Consider the following 12,382-nt stretch of genomic DNA (forward strand, 5'->3'; position numbering starts at 1 on the left):
GCCTTGCTGTTCTGCAAACAGATCAAACCCATCCTCAACTTGAGATGATGTGCTACTGCATCTGCCTGGAACACTCTTATCCCAGATCATGACAAGGCTGATTTCTCCCCAAGCAGGTCTTAGCTCAAACGTCCCCTCCTAAGAAAGACTTCCTTTGATCAGCACCACCTTCGCTTCCAAGCCAGTCACTATGGCAACATCCTCTTTTGGTCCTCCTGGCATTCAAGTACCTTGTCCAGAAGTGTCCTGTTCACTGTGTGCTTTTCAATCATCTGTTCCCTACCTACATACAAGTTCTTTGAAAGCCAAGACTTTATCTTTGCTGATTGCTAGTTCCTAGAAAAGTAACTGATGTATAACAGGAACTTAACAAACATTTGTCGAATAGATGGACAGATGGATAAATAGATGAAAAAGTACTGGCCTAAAAGTTCTAGCCCTATTCTCAATTCTGGCTACATGTTAACCACCCACGGATGTTTGAGGAATGCTGATAATAGACTGTATGGTCTGAATGTTTGTATCCTTTTAAAAATGTTTGTATATTGAAACCTAATCACCAGTGTGATAGTATTAGGAGGTGAAGCCTTTGGGAGGTGATTAAGTTGTGAGGGTGGGGTTCTCATGAATGGGATTAGTGCCCTTATAACAGAGGACCCAAAGAGTTGCCTTGCTCTTTGGCCTGGTGAGAACACAATGAGAAGGTGCCATCTACAAAGCAGAAAGCAGGCCCTTACCAGATACCAGATCGGTCAGTACTTTGATCTTGGACTTTCCAACCTTCATAACTATGAGAAATAAATATTCGTTGTTTCTAAGCCACCCAGTTTATGGTATCTTGTTATAGCAGTCCAAACCAACTATGACACAGACCAAGTGAATCCCAACCTCTGAGCCTCTGGAACAGGGCTGTCCAACAGGACAGCCACTGGTCACATGTAGCTATGTAAGTTTAAATTAATTAAAATGAAATAAAATGTAAAATGCAGTTCTTTAATCATACTACCCACATGTCAAGTGTTCATCAGCTGCATGTGGCTAGTTAGTGTTTACCTTGCAGAAGGGCAGAGATAAGGCATCTTCCAATAATGCAGAAAGCTCTATTTGAGTTCTACAAATTATTCTAATGCTTATTTGTTATGTGGCTCATTTATGCATTGAAGAATACTTATTCAGTACCGATTACTAACCAAGTATCATACTAAGTGCTAAAAATAACAGTAACAAAACACTTTCATAGCACCTGCTATGCACCAGGTTATTGTTCTAACAGCTTAACATATATTAACTCATTTTATTGTTATATTAGCTATATTAAAGGAATACTATTATTATCCCCATTTTACATACAAGAAAATTTCAGCACAGAGAGATTTCAGAAACTTACTGGGGAGTAGTCACGCAGCTGGTGAGATACGGAGTCAGTACTGGAATCTAGGCCCTGCGTTAAAGAACATTTATAAAGAGAGCTGAGTAAGACGGAAGATCCTCCACATTTCTTAGCTGTGATAACAGAGTCTCAGGCTGACCAAGGGGCTTGCTTGACACAGTCAGTGTGTGGCACAGCTGAGATAAGAGCTCCACTCCATGCCAGGATGCCTTTATGGAATAAGCTGTTCTTACCTCCTACTCACATCACAAATGCAGGTCAGGAAAATACTATCCAGGCTGGGAAATTCCTCTGGAGCCAGAGGATAAGTCCTACCTCCATTCCAGTTGCCTTGTTCACAGGTAAATCTGCCTATTCTGGGACAATTCCAGGGCACATGGCAAGGAGAGGGTGGCCGTGGGCAGGGACTCTTCAGATACCTCTTTCTTCTATGAATCTGCAGCCAGCTCTGTTTGTTGAGTGCTTTTCTCCAAATAGTGATGAAAAACACTGCTCCAGTGCATCCCATGACTGAGGAAAGTAGGATGATAAGAGTGGGGTCAGAGTGGGCCTCGGTGTTAGATCTACCAGGTTCAATTCAAGAACCATCATCTTCTTAAGTAGTAAAGACCATGGAGACCTTTCCTGAGCCTGTTTCCTCATTTGCAAAGTGGTAATATCAGCACTTTGTAGGCTGTTGGGAGAGAACACATCATATTCTACAAGTGTCAAAAGGGCAAAGCTTGGGGGGAGGGGGCAGCCTGTCCTTTCAATGTCATACTGGAACATTGTTTAATAGACCAACCCAGGATTACTTATTTATCTAGGACAGGGGTCCACATACTATGGCCCAAGGCCAAATCCCATTCACCACCTGTTTGTGTTAAGTAGAGTGTCACTGGAACACAGCCATGACCATTTGTGTAGTCATCACGGCTACAGCAGAGTTAAGTTGTGAGAGAGCAAGAGACAGTATGGCCTGCAAAGCCTGAAATATTTACTATCCAGCTCTTTACATGGTAAGTTTGTCAAACGCTGATGCAGAAGAATATACCTGGGTTTGATTTTACTATTTACTATATATTAAGGGCACAAACACAGTGAAGCTGCATGTTAACTTACAGATTGCTGTACAGCAGAAAAGATAAACCCCAAAGTCAAAGAAACATTACCCTGTAAGACATTCACTAATTTTGTATCTGTAGAGATTGAATTTCCCATGAAGTTGACCCTGGAATCAACACTAGTGGGCCTCAAGTCTATGAAGGGGTACTCTAGAGGCTAACCTAGAACCCCTACATAAGAGGCAGGAAGCCGGGCGCGGTGGCTCACGCCTGTAATCCCTGCACTTTGGGAGGCCGAGGCGGGCGGATCACGAGGTCAGGAGATCGAGACCAGCCTAGCTAACACGGTGAAACCCCGTCTCTACTAAAATACAAAAAAATTAGCCGGGCGCGGTGGCGGGCGCCTGTAGTCCCAGCTACTCGGGAGGCTGAGGCAGGAGAATGGCGCGAACCCGGGAGGCGAAGCTTGCAGTGAGCCGAGATGGTGCCACTGCACTCCAGCCTGGGCGACAGAGTGAAGACTCCACCTCAAAAAAAAAAATAAAAAATAAAAAATAAAATTAAAAAAAAAAAGAGGCAGGAAAAGAAACAGGTCTGGGTAGAGTGAGAATTGGGGACGGGATGCAGTTGCAACAGAAGGCTTAGCTGACCCTATGGGAAGTTCTGAATACAGGATAAGTGACCTTCAAGAGACTCAATCAGTGGTAGGAGAATTGGTCTTTTTATCTGCTCATGGATCAGACATCAGGTGCAGGCTGCCCTGGAAGAAAGCCTGACTTCAGACAAGGTGGCTGTCTTCAGCCAAGGCAGTCCTAAAGGGAGCTGACAGCTGGGTGCTTTCTGCTGGCAATATTCCTGAAGCTATGGTACCTGTGGCTGATCTGAATAGTCCATCACAATTTCCCCCACACTTACCTGATAATGGTTCTAACATTTTTTTTTCCAAAATGCCAATAAATACCAAGTTCCTCAAAAGCTTCTTTGAGCTGGCTTTACCAACTCACTGGTTCCCTCATGAATGAGTTAAATAAAATAGTATTTGACTCGGGTTCACTCTGTAATTGTATGAAGGGCAAGTTTTTAACTTTTCACAACTATTTTCTGACAGAATGCACACATTACATGGCAATTATTGTGATATTATCATAAAGGAAAAAGCTTTTAATTAAAAATGAATGGGTAGGCCCCACCCAGTAATGCCTTCCTTTCTTCTGAGCCTCGCAGTCCAGCCAGGGAGGTAATGAGGCACCAGTGAGTCAGACCAGCAGAGAGCTCCTTCTCCTCCAAGGTCAACCTGGACTGGTTGGCTGGAAGGTGAGGGAGGCTGCCCAGACCAGAGAACTCTGGGGAAAATAACCAGAGGCTAAATCAATCTGCCTTTAAGAGTTGGTATTTATCAGAGCCTTAAAAGACAGAGGCTTTATTTGGCTTGTGCTAAGGGATGGGGACCAGAAAGCATTTTCTCAGAATTCCAGTTAAGTCTCTTCATCTGAGGAAGTCAAATGATAGATACAACATCTTGAACATCCTTGCTTTGAAATGCACAGTAAGAATCAGAATTGTAGATGCCAGCCATAGGGGATAGAGCTCTGGGTGAGGCCACTGGGAGGGCTCTGGCAATCATGAGTAGGTATCAAGGTCTCTGCAAGAGAGAGGTTCAGGAAAGGTTCAGGATATATGTTTCTTGCAAGCCGAGCACATAGTCACGATTAAGGACCAGGCAACTTACTTAAAAATACAACCACCACCACAGCAAGAAGATGAAAATGGATGAGTATGGTGATGGAGACATGAACAATTATATAGCAAATACAGCAAAATGTTAATTGCAGAATCATGACAACAGGTGTATGGCTATTAACTGTATAATTCAACTTTTATGCTTAAATTTTTCAATAATAAAACATTGGGGAGAAATTACTACTGAGTGCACACAAGGCAAAACAACCTCAGTCCTACTATATTCCACATGTTAAATGTGTACATATTTACACAATATACATGCTGATATGCCTCCATATTTATAGTCATAAAATGAGTAAAATACACAAACATATGTAGAATATTGGGCATGTAAACAAATTTTGTTTCTATCAAGAAATTAATGCTGCAAGCTTCCCAGACTGCATAACTCAGTCTAGGATACGCAGACTAGACTAGGAAAGGCTATCTTTCCCTTAAAGTAGGTTAGTCTTAAATGTAACAGAAAATTGCCCAGGGCAAATGGTATTTATGAACTAGACATCATAGAATGACATCAGTTCTGAATGATGCAAAATGAAATCATTCAAACAACCTATGGAAAAAGAGCAAAATTCAACTATCATACTTTCACCTTAATGGCCTGCTTGATTTGCCTGGGCAAACTGCCTAAAGGAACATGTAGAGAACAAGGTCTGTCTCTTTTCTTATATGAGAGCAAGACCAGATCCACCCTACAGTTATGCAGACAATACAAGCAGATTCTAGGTGCAATCATTATGCTATATATGACACTAAGCGAACAGCAATTGCATTTGAAATGAGCCTACCTTACAGAGCTTCCAGATCAGTCAATTCACAGAACAAGCCAGCACAGTGGTTTTTCTTGTTTTTGTTTTTTGTTTTTGAGACAGAGTCTCGCTCTGTCGCCCAGGCTGGAGTGCAGTGGCCGGATCTCAGCTCACTGCAAGCTCCGCCTCCTGGGTTTACACCATTCTCCTGCCTCAGCCTCCCGAGTAGCTGGGACTACAGGCACCCGCCACCTCTCCCGGCTAGTTTTTTGTATTTTTCAGTAGAGACGGGTTTTCACCGTGTTAGCCAGGATGGTCTCGATCTCCTGACCTCGTGATCCGCCCGTCTCAGCCTCCCAAAGTGCTGGGATTACAGGCTTGAGCCACCGCGCCCGGCCCCAGCACAGTGTTTTATAAGGCACGGAGCCTCAGACTAATGTACACATCTTACAGCCCATTACCAAAGGTCAAGATACCCCTGGGATATAAGGAGAGGCAGTGTGAGCTCTGGACCAGAGACCCAGGAAAATTGAAGGGCTAGGGTAAGTGCTGAGCGATAAGTAACAGCCTTGGGGGAGATAGCAGGGACATACAGGTGCTATGAAGCCCATAAAGTGCTGCAAACGCACTCCAGGTCCAGCAGGGCCACCCACAGTCCTTTCCTGGCAACAATTTAGAACTTACATTCACCTAAGGAGCATGCATCTCCAGTGTTACCACACCAGTCAAGGAATGATAAGAGTTCACTGTGCAGAAAACCACCGACATCCACTTAGCTGGAATATATTTATTCTGTAATAACAAGTACACAAATGTTAGCTATATGTTAGCTAGTAATAATTGTAGGGTTTTTTTTTTTTTTTTTTTTTTTAGAGACAGTCTCACTCTGTCACCCAGGCTGGAGTGCAGTGGCACGATCGTAGCTCACAGAAACCTTGTGCCCCTGGGTTCAAGCGATCCACCCACCCCAGCCTCCTGAGCAGCTAGAGCTACAGGTATGTGCCACAGTGCCCAGCTAATTGGTGTTTTTTGTTTGTTTGTTTGTTTGCTTTGTTTTGTTTTGTTTTATAGAGATGGGGGTCTCACTATGTTGCCCAAGCTGGTCTCAAACTACTGGCCTCAAATGATCTTTCCATCTCTGTCTTCCAAGGCACTAAGATTACAGGCATGAGCCACTGCACCCAGCCAGCTATTGCTAATATTAATACAAGTAATTTTTATTAAGGATTTATTACATAGCAGGTAGTATGTTGAGCGCTTTTACAGGTTAATCCTTCTAATTTCCTATGAGATAAGTGCTATCACTAACCCATTTTGTAGAAAAAAAATTGAGGTTTCATATGCCTAAGACTATTCTGAACCTGGTATAAGGGACTGGCATCCAAGGAGTTTAATTCCAGAGTCACACTAAACACTTTGGCCAACTGCTTGTTAAAATCAAATAGTTATGCATACGTCATTTGTATAACTGGATGTGCACGACTGAAATTAAGTGAATGAAGAGCAAAGGGCAACAGCAAGTATATCTATAAAGGCCCAAGACACACATGCTCAGGATGTAATAAGACAGCCGGCAGCCCACGTTGATTTGACAGGCCAGTCTCTGAACCCACACCCCATTCAGATGACACTGCCAACCCCATCTCTGAGACAGAGGGAGCTGGAAGTTCTGCAAAGAAAGTATTGACTTCCAGCTCCAGCCCTTCACTATGAAACAGTGAGAGGGCGGGGAGTATTCTGAAATCGGTTAATAATGCAACCAACCAAACCACAAACAAGAGCATAATTAAAGTTCTTTTACTTTGGTTTAAAATAATCTCAAATCTGCCAAACACAGATCACTACATAGAACAATGCAGCACATCATGGGGTTTATTTGGCTTTTCCTTCTGTTTGGGACTCTGCCTGAGAAAACTAATTATCTACTCAGCACATACAGTGTATAAGACCTGAACAAGGTGCTTTTCACAAACATTATCTTATTAAATCCTGGTACAAACTGTAGTGTAGATATTACTAAGTTCAATTTGGAGAAACAGAAGGAGAGGTTCAGAGAGGTTAAGTAACTTGTCCAAGGACACACAGCTAGCCTAGCAGAATGATATTTTAAACCTAGGTAGTTGCATCCAGCCTGGTTTTATTAAACCATGTGGCTACCTCGAACATCTTTTATCAAAAAGACACAAAAGACAGGGAGAGAACAGCAGGCCTCAGAACTTCCCAGGATTGAAATCTGTTTATTATTATGAAGTGGCCAATCACCTCTGCAGGGCAGGCCAGCAACCCTGGCACCAGCTGGGTTCTAAAAGGCCAAAGCTGCCAGGCCATGCCAAGATGCCACAGTGAAAATGAGCATTGTTTGGGTCAGCTGCTGCAGGGCTCCTGTGCACACAGGCAGTACCATGTCACTGAATGGAGAGGGTGCCTCAAGGGTGCAGGGTTAGCGGCTGCAATGTCTCAGGCAGGCAGGCAAAGAGGGGCCTGTAATTAGTGCCTTAGGGTCACTGTTGCAGGAATTGGGCAGGCAGGGGTCTTGACTGCAAAACTCAGGCAGGAAATAGCTCAAGCCATTCTGCCCTCTGGGGAAAATGGCCGAGGAAGGGAGAAGGGGTAAAAGGGACGATAATATTCTAAAAAGAAAAGGAAAGCACTGAAGAATAAAGCAAAATGTCATTAACCTGTGGCCCGCTCTGGATTAACTCTGAATTCTAAGGCACTTCTAAACCTGTCCATGACCCAGCACTGAATTAGACACTTGACAGTGATAATGACACCTGGCATTCACACATCAGTCCCCTGTAACCTCTCACAAAACACCATAAAAGCCACTAAGGATTTCCCACTGGAAATGTGCTTGGCCAATATACAGACACGCAGAAACAAAGAGGGGAGAATAAACTCCTGCTCCCTCTCCCACTCAAATGCAACTTCAGCTGTAAGCGGAATTCTTTCACCTCCTGAGCCTGGGGTTCTGAATGATAATACACAAATTGCAAGACTAGAAACAGAATATATAAGGCACTTGTCAGCACCTGCCATCTTGCAGAGCTCATTAAATACCCATGATTACTCATATTCACGACTTTTAAAGAGAATCAACAGAGGGCCATCACATCATACCCCTGAATTCTTGTCTGGAGTTAAGCTCGATTATTCAGATTGATGTAGTCAGTGTGAAGTCTTAAAAGCAAAGCCTCAAAGATAAGGACATTGGATGCATCTGTGCTGTGTGCCAGTAGGTGACTTAGGAGTCAGTAAGCACATCAATATGATCACACCGTAGAAACAACACTGATGCTGAGGCTGGATTTTCTGTCTCTCTTCGGAAGAGCAAAGCATAAAGAGGAAATTCACCAGGTCCAAGTCAATGCTCACTGGGGCCTTCTAGGCATGCAGCACTGCTGAGGAACTCACACAACTCACGCTGATGTGGAGACAAACAGGAGCCACTCAGCCCAAGGCAGGTGCAGTGGGCCAGGGGCTCATATGAGGCAGATCTTGCCTAAGAGGACTTGAGGGAAATCTCAATTAAAAGAGAAGCATGGGAGACAAGCACTGATGTCAATTTCTAATTAGTAAGAGTTAGCTGGTAAGAAAAAGATACAGTCCTCTAAGCTTTCAGTGTGGGATTTTTGTGCTCTGCTACTACTTTCCATTGCATAATTAAGGGAGACCAAGGAGAAGCGCAGGACACACTGAAGAAAGGGAACAATCAAAGGCAAAAAAATGCAGAGGTGAGCAAGAGTACTGGGGAAATGTACTAGTCAGATCTGCCAGCCCCAATACTTAAAAGGGACCAACTCTGCCTCCCTGTGGCTCACAGGGTCCTGCCAGGTCTGGTCTTCCACCCACGTCTCTTCTTTCATCTTCCCCTGCTTCCCTCTCGCCCTCTCTGCTAGAGACACACTGGTGTTTCCATTCCCCAACTACATCAAGTATGTTTCAACCCCAGGGCCTTTGTACATCCTAGTCCCTCTGCCTGAAACATTCTTGCTCCAAATAGCTTTACAATTCGATCCCACACTTACTTCAAATCTACTCAAATATCACCTGCCCAGAAAGGCCTTTAGAGAAAGGTCCAACCCATTTGTTAGCAGCCATAAAAATAGGGGAGGGGAGGGCGAAGGGATCTGAACTGTCAGACCGCATGTATGTGTCTGCTCACAGCAGGGATCTACCTAAAACTGTCTACTGTGAATGAAATCAAGGACAGAGAACGATGCACTTGTTCAAGGGTCATCAGTTTAAGGGTTGATATTGTATAAATGCTACAAACCAACCAAGGGCCAATTCTAAGCATCCCTAAAAGACTGTGAGGATCTTGGGCCCAGCTGCCCAGCAGCAAAGGGTTCCCTTTTCCTGTAATATATGATTTGTGACATGCTGGAGTTTGGCTGCTTGAACAAAGAGGCATCTGCCCGGCTTCGTCCTGAGACACAGGTGCTACGGCAGCTTTGGGAAGGGCATTCTGGCTTCAGATGTCCTCTGTCTCTTGATACAGGAGCTTAGGGAGCCCCTGACCTCTGAGCTCACTCAAGGAGAAGCCACTGCATATTGCCTTTAAGGAGTGAGCCCTCAGGAGGTAGCCCTGGAGAAGGAAGATGGTGAGAAAAGGCCCAGCCAGGGGTGGGGTTTCGTTACTGGGCCTGGAGAGTGATGCCAAAGGGAGCAAAGAGGGAGACAAAGACCCCTGCTCCTTCTGCACCCTCCTTCCAGGTGATGCAGAGCAGGGGGGCAGGCTCAGCACCACCCCCATCACCTCCTTTCTGTGTCCCTATAAGGGATGGAAAGGCTTTTTACTTCTAAAGGAGCAAAAATTGGAGAATCCACACAACTCCTTCCCCCAGAAAGCTTTCCTGATTCACTGAGGAAGGGAACCAGACCCCATGCTCCTGGAATACATCACACATACAGTGAGCTCGCCAGCAGGGGTCCAGCTGTTTTTAAGATAGACACTGACTAGTTTCCATGATGCTCAGCTGCCTCAGGTCTAAAAGAATCGGCTTTAAAAAAAAAAAGTGAAATGAGATAATATACGAAAATATGCAGCATGGGGCCTGGCATAGAGTAAGCATACAAAAACATGCTTAATCCAAACAAATAATTCCAATGATGTAAAAAAAAAAAAGAAATGTCACAATTAGAACTGAAATCTAATTATCAAAGCTTTCTAGAAAATGCAGATTGTGAAAAATCACTTAAGCCTCATTTAATACTAGAAAATAGACATTTCATAATAATTTCTGATTATAGTGATTCACATAATCTGTGCTGAATAAATCAGTAAGTTTTATTTTAAAACAATTTAACATTAGAAAAAAGGCTCTGAAGTCAGAATGCCCCCCACACCTTTTTTTTTTTTTTTTTTTTTTTTAGACAGAATCTCACTCTGTTGCCCAGCCTGGAGTGCAGTTACACAATCTCGGCTCACTGCAAATGCCTACCTCCCAGGTTCAAGTGATTCTTCTGCCTCAGCCTCCCATGTAGCTGGGAATACAGGCCCACCTACCACACCTGGCTAATTTTTCTATTTTTTTTAGTAGAGACGGTGTTTCACCATGTTGGCCAGGCTGGTCTCGAACTCCCGACCTCAGGTGATCCACCCACCTCAGCCTCCCAAAGTGCTGGGATTACAGGCATAAGCCACTGCACCCAGCAGAATGCCCATTTTTGATGTCCAGTGTTGCCACTTTCAAGCTATGTGACAGGGAGAAAATTTCTCCAACTCTCAGGACCTCAGAATCCTCATTACAAAATGAAGATAATACTTGTACGTATCTCATAAGGTTTTGTAAGGATCCAAAAGGTTAATCCATAGGAAAACCTTAGAACAGTGTTAGATATGATCACTATTCTTATCATTATTTTGGTCGCTAATGTGACTGTATGTATGATGCTATGGTGATGAAGCTTTCCAATCAGGCCAGACCTTTGTCTGAAACTGGGTCCCTTCAGTTGCCTGCTCTGTGAGATGTTTCTGCAAGTGTCTCAGTGTGAGGATGAAGCGGACAACAGAAGAAATACATGTAACACGGTGCGTGGCACGGGGTGTGGACCCAGAGAAGTGACTGTAGTAACTGTGATATACTATCAGGATGCTACATTGGTAAGTAGGGTATTACAAACATAGTTCTGCTTCAAAAAATACTTGGAACCAAAATTTCTATGCACAACCCAGTGAAACACATGAAATGATTATGAGCGTATGAACAACGTATACATGCATTGCCTTAGTAACTATTAAGTGTTATAAATCACAACTTGGAATTTAGAACCCACAGCCACTTTTAGGGTATATAATGGCATAAAATAATTACAAATAACTGAGAGGTGGAAATCCCTATGGAAGACTACTGCATGTAAGAAAATGCAAAGGGTTAAGTGCCCCAGCGAGCCAAAGCAAGGTACATCCCTCAGGGGAGCCCCAGCCTCAGAGCAAGAGAACCAGTCAGGGATTGGACGTTCTGATCCCAAACTGGGACTGCTTCCACCAAGAAGCCTCAGGTCTCTGGCATCCCCTGTGGTACCTCAGCTGATAGAGTGAAAAAGCAAACCAGAAAGAGGGGATTCTAGGGTCCCAGTACCAAGTTTCTCTCTTCAGTCTCCAAACAAGCGAATTTCACTCAGGAAGACTCCCAGGCACCTGATATAAGTGAAACCCAGACCACTTACTGCCAGCTGTTTAAAAAAAGGGGAAGCAGGGATACTTTGTTATCAACCAGCCTCAAAGCATCTGAGTAACCTGGAGATTAAGAGGAGCTGACAGAGAGGTCTGGAATCTGAATGGCTGGAGCACATGGCTCCTTCCCAAGTCCTACCATTCTCCTCTCTGTTTACAGTGGATGGCGCCTGCCTGGCTTGCATGGTGGCTGCTGTCCCATCTGCCATTTGCTTACTCACTGGGCATTAATAGAGCAACCCAACCACCTTCTTAAAGAACAAGGTGATATTACATCTCTTTGGGACACCAGGTGTTGCCTAATTGCAAGGAAAACTTGATGAGGTTATACTTATTGCACATATTCAGTAAAATCAGAGTGGGATTAAGAAGTCACGGCCAGGCGCAGTGGCTCACACCTACAATCCCAGCACTTTGGGAGGCCGAGATGGGCAGATCACCTGAGGTCAGGAGTTCGAGACCAGCCTGGCCAACATGGTGAAACCCTGTCTCTACTAAAAATACAAAAAAAATTAGCTGGTCATGGTGGTGCACACGCCTGTGGTCCCAGCTACTCGGGAGGCTGAGGCAAGATAATCGCTTGAACCCGGGAGGTGGAGGTTGCAGTGAGCCGAGATCATGCCACTGCACTCCAGCCTGGGCGACCAAGTGAAACTCCATCTCAAGGAAAAAAAAGAAGTCATACATAGTGGGCGTGGGGTGGGTGTGGAGGGGGGAAGCCCCCAAATCTATACTGTATTAGCAAATTTCATGTCCCTCTGTTTGATCATTCATTGAT

At 44.2% G+C, this 12,382-nt stretch overlaps 1 protein-coding gene and 1 pseudogene across 4 annotated transcripts in view; one reads left to right on the forward strand and one right to left on the reverse strand.

The window, feature by feature from the left end:
* The window catches only part of SLCO3A1 (solute carrier organic anion transporter family member 3A1), a 324,947-nt gene that overhangs the window by 283,042 nt on the left and 29,523 nt on the right, over positions 1-12,382 (reverse strand). The window lies entirely within an intron of this gene.
* LOC126959083 (thyroid hormone receptor-associated protein 3-like) overlaps positions 2,202-12,382 on the forward strand; it is a 151,319-nt pseudogene continuing 141,138 nt past the window's right edge.

The sequence above is a fragment of the Macaca thibetana genome, chromosome 7 (genome assembly GCF_024542745.1).
Source record: "Macaca thibetana thibetana isolate TM-01 chromosome 7, ASM2454274v1, whole genome shotgun sequence".
Taxonomy (NCBI): domain Eukaryota; kingdom Metazoa; phylum Chordata; class Mammalia; order Primates; family Cercopithecidae; genus Macaca; species Macaca thibetana.